This window comes from Bidens hawaiensis, unplaced genomic scaffold, assembly GCF_021521415.1.
Source record: "Bidens hawaiensis isolate Kalapana, Puna unplaced genomic scaffold, B.hawaiensis_p1.1 tig00017455_1, whole genome shotgun sequence".
NCBI classification, from domain to species: domain Eukaryota; kingdom Viridiplantae; phylum Streptophyta; class Magnoliopsida; order Asterales; family Asteraceae; genus Bidens; species Bidens hawaiensis.
The window spans coordinates 1-4,989 of record NW_027492639.1 but is presented as its reverse complement, the minus strand read 5'-3'; the positions used below and the strand labels follow the sequence as shown (position 1 = coordinate 4,989).

The 4,989-nt window shown below is 37.0% G+C and overlaps 2 pseudogenes; one reads left to right on the top strand and one right to left on the bottom strand.

Moving 5' to 3' along the window:
* Positions 1–354: 354 nt before the first annotated feature.
* Positions 355–3,935, top strand: LOC143553923 (TPR repeat-containing thioredoxin TTL1-like; annotated as a pseudogene).
* A 557-nt stretch (positions 3,936–4,492) lies between these two features.
* Positions 4,493–4,930, bottom strand: LOC143553929 (AAA-ATPase At3g50940 pseudogene; annotated as a pseudogene).
* Positions 4,931–4,989: the final 59 nt, after the last annotated feature.

Below are 4,989 nucleotides of genomic sequence, written 5' to 3'. Positions count from 1 at the left end.
TAAACGTAGTCTATCTCTGTCTGTCCAGTCACAGTTATCTAAATTCCAGATTGCATCATCTTTCATTTCCTTTATCTTCTGAGTTCTGGCTCAAACCGCTTCACATAATAAACTCCACATATGTCCGGTCACTTTCCTCATCTTTCCACAGGCGATTTTATAACTTAACTTAACATTATCAAACCTCTCAAAACTTTACTTTTTCTTCAATCATTAACTTTTTACACACCAAATTCAATACACATTCGTTCTTTCATTGTCAATGTAATAAAGGCTCTGCTCTAAAGTATATATAAACAAAACAAATATTATATTATAACTTATTATTATTGTTCTATTTTCATCAGTCTGAAAACACACACACACATGATATATACACACACTAAACCCATGTCGGAAACAGGTTTAAACAAACCGGACTTCCGTCAACTCAACTTGGGTTCACCGGTTTCACCTTTACAACATGCACCAACACCAACTACTACTAGCTCCACTTCCAGCTCATCCGGGTCCAAACCGGGTCGGACCCAAACCCAAACTCAACCCGGATCCGGTTCAAAAAAATCAAACTCCGGGGAGATATCCGTCAACAGCTACCCACTGGATAAAAAAACCGGATCTGACCCTAACCCGGACCCGGTCCAGCTCCAGTAAAACAACCGTTACTTCTCCGTCCGTACACGTTCTTCCAACCGGTAACATTTGTCCGTCGGGTCGGACACTCAAACCGGGTACGATGACGACCCGGATTTCAAAACCGGACGTGTTGAGTTCCGGGACTTGTAATTACGGCCACGGCAGCATACTCCGGCGAGGATCCGCCGGAAAAACCTGCCGGAGAAACTGTTGGTGTGAATTTGGATTGTAAAGAGTTGAATAGGGTGGGGAACCGGCATTATAAAACGGGTGATTATTATGAGGCGTTGGGTTGTTATGATCGTGCGGTGGCGATGTCGCCGGAGAATCCGACTTACCGGTGTAACCGTGCGGCGGCGTTGGTGTGTTTGACCAGGTTGACTGAGGCTGTGAAAGAATGTGATGAGGCTATTAAGTTGGATTGTGGGTACAAGAGGGCTCACCGGCATTTAGGATCACTTTTTATTAGGTGACAATTATTATTATTATTATTATTCAACATAAAGTTGTCTAGCTTTTTGATCAATCATTCTTGTCTTTTACTTTAGTGTAGTGAATTTCCGACACGAAATTCATGGGTTTGTTTTTAACAAATTCATGGGTTTGTTTTTAATATAAACGGGTTTGTATCAGTTTCAGGTCGAGCCTGTAAACATGTTTAGCTAAACGAGTCTGGTATGGGTTAACCCGGTGGGTTTGTGGTTGCCTAGTTTAACCTATTTATGTCTTGTTATATATATTTTTTAAAATGTGTTTTGTGTGACAAATTAAATTTATTAATTATCTTAATTTAAAATTTAAATTGAAAAGAAAATTAAGAGTTTAAACTATTTATATCTTATTATTATAATAATAATAGTTTATATTTTAATTTTGTTTTTGTGCAATAATTAAATATGTTGGGTATATTATGTTATAATTTAAAAGTAAAAAGAAAATTAAGATAATATTTTTTAACTAAAATGTAAGTGTGGTATATAATTTATTTGTTTATTTTTTTGTCGTAAGATGTAAATTTCAAGTATTAATATGTTAAAGATAAAAAAAAATTCTGGTCAAACGGGTCGTTGAGCTCTGAATTATGATTGTTTTTTTTTCATTATGAGCTTAAAGCAAATTTGATTTGTATAATTAATGACAGTTTAGGGCAGGTGGAAAATGCCAGAAAACATATTTGTTTTCCTGGGTGCCAACCGGATCCAAATGAGCTCAACGGGTTGCAGTCGGTCGAATATCACTTAAATAAGTGCACCACGTGTAGGACGATTCGGGATTGGGTTGGTGTTATAAGAGAATGTGATGCAGCAATGGCTTCTGGAGCCAATTCTTGTCCCCAGGTACAAATGGGCCAGATATTGCCTCTAATGACGTTATTGTCATTAGAGGCAATTCGGCCCATTTTATTAAAAATTGCGAATGTTAGTCAATATGACCGATATGTATGGAAAACAAACATCTGTTTTGACTCGTTTTGTGAATATGTTTTTATCAAACCGACAGTTATATGCATGTAAAGCGGAAGCATTCATGAAGCTCTGGCGACTAAACGATGCTGATGCAACCCTTTTAAGCATGCCTATGTTTAGAGCAACTTGCAGCGTTTCGTATTCACAACCTAAGATATTCGGGATGGCTTTTGAAGCATACATTTTGTTTGTCCGTGCTCAAGTTGACATGGCATTTGGAAGGTGTGTATCTAATGTCATCTCTCTTTGTTTTTACCACGTAGGACATAAACTGGTCAATTGATTTTCTGATCACAAACTTGATTTTGGTTATAAGATTTGAAGATGCAGTTACTAGCATTGAAAAATTAGGAAATATCGACTCACAAAATGTGGAGATTGCGGTTTTGGTTCAAAACATTAGAGCAGTGGTTAGAGCCCGAGTTCGTGGCGATGATCTGTTCAAGTCAGAAAGGTTCATGGAAGCTTGTTCGGCTTATAGTGAAGGGATTGGGCTTGAGCCTGTTAATCCGGTTCTTTATTGCAATCGAGCCGCGTGTTTGGTTTAATTTGGGACAGATGGAACTGTCTCTTGATGACTGTAATCAAGCTCTTATTGTTTACCCAAATTACACAAAAGCCCTTCTTCGTAGAGCTATGGCGTATAGTAAGGTATAACATGACATGGTTATTAATATTTTATGATGTGTTTCTGAATTGGTTGATATAATTATAACAGCTTGACCGGTGGGGTGAATCGGTGAGTGATTATGAAGTGTTGAGGAGAGAGCTTCCTGATGATAATGAGATAGCTGAATGTTTGTTTCATGCTCAAGTTGCGTTGAAGAAATACCGTGGTGAAGAAGTGTATAATATGCAATTTGGAGGTGAAGTTGAGTTGGTCACGAGTCTCGATCAGTTTAAATCTGCGATTTCATCCACTGGTTCGTTTTGTCGTTCGCATTACATTCTTGGATTTCATAACTAAAAGGTTAAAACTGGGGGGGGGGGGGTTTGAGATTACGACACATGATGCGAATATAATTAGGTTTTGGATTTCATTTAAGAAACATGTTTTCAACTTGATTACAACCTTTTTGCTCGTTTAAATAAATGGATTAAATGGGTCGTGTTTGGATTACATGTTTTAAAGTGTGTCTGGGTTAGTTCGAAACAAATGAATGTACGGGTGGTGTTTGGGTTGACCGGTTCAACCTGTCAACCCGAAACGATTGTCACCCCTACTTAAACTCATATTAAATCTTTTAATTTGGAAACCGCAGGAGCTTCGGTTGTTCTTTTCAAATCATCATCCGACCACCAATGCAAGAAGACATCTCTGTTTTTGGATACGTTATGCACCCGCTACCCGTCCATAATATTTCTCAAGGTAAAAATAAGAACAATGGGCCTTTGAAACTTTACACCATCTTGAAACAAACTTACAAGTTTACTAATTCTCAATCGCTTTATCTTGCAAGGTTGATGTGGAAGAAAGCTCGGTAATTGCAAAAACCGAGAATGTGAGGGTTGTACCGACAATCAAGATATATAAAAAGGGCAATCGTGTGAAAGAAATAGTATGCCCGTGTCAAGAAACATTGGAATTGTCGGTCAAACATTATAATTCATAAGATATTATCCGACAAAGGCAATGTGCATAAGACGATAAATACTTATTGATTCATCCCCACCAGAATATGGAGCCAACATGAAGATAAAGGCGATGGCGGGTAAGTTGTTTAAAGAGTTTTGAAACAAGTGAAATGTGTATTATAGTTTATACTACAATTGGTTTATTTTGCCCTTTAAAAAAAATTAATTCATTATAGTCAACGTCACATGAATAAGTGAACAGCCTTTGTGACATTCATGTACTTATAATGAAAGATTAAATTAAATGTTCATGTTGTATAAAGATGGAAAAAACAATTCATCTGATGAGGATAGGTGTTGATTTTAATTCGAAGATGCTAACATGACTCATGGGCCATAACGTAGGGTGTGTCAACATGTGCATGCATTAAATCTATTTTTAATTTAAAAAAAAAAGAAAAAAACACAGAGGAGACCAGAATTGGACCTATACAATAGTACACAAGAAAAAGACATAATCTTTGTCTTTGTAAGCTATGGTCTCTAGTAAAGCACATATTAGCACTTTCTGATATCATAGGAAACATTACACTATTAGACATTTTACAATATATTAGTCATATTATACATGGCCTACCCATTAACATACAATCTTAATTATCACCTAAATAAAAAATAACTCCTTAACTATACTAATTCCTTTTTAAAAATAATGTTACTTTTGTACATTGCATAGCTAACCATAGTCTCTATATACATAACACAGCATGTAATAATAATGGTTCGATCACGCCTAATCAGGCTCGAGCCAGGGCTCACAAACTGGTTTTGTTCTCGAGGTAAACAATAAGCTTCTCGAGCGACATTGTTGGATCTTTCCTACACTTCATAAGCTCACCCGCAACATCAGCGGGTGTCACATTTACAGCTTGCAATAACTCTTCAACCTGCCCAAAAACTTTGTGTTCTTCAGCATCCAAATAATTGAAAGCCAGTTGTTTGAATGCATTAAATGTGCAATATGACATTTGAATATGCATGTCCATTCGACCCGGTCGAAGCAGTGTCGGGTCAAGTTTATCTATACATTTAGTTGTGAACACAAATACCCGTTCTTCCCCACAACAAGACCAAATCCCATCCATAAGATTCAAGACCCGCGTAAAGGACGTTTTTCGTGACAGTTTATCGTCATCTGTCGGGTTATGAAGTTGATCAAAATCTTCAAACACGAGTATTGATTTGTTTGGCATGTCTAGTAATATACTTTTAAGTTGTGAGTCGGATTCGACCGATGTGAGGTCAATATCGT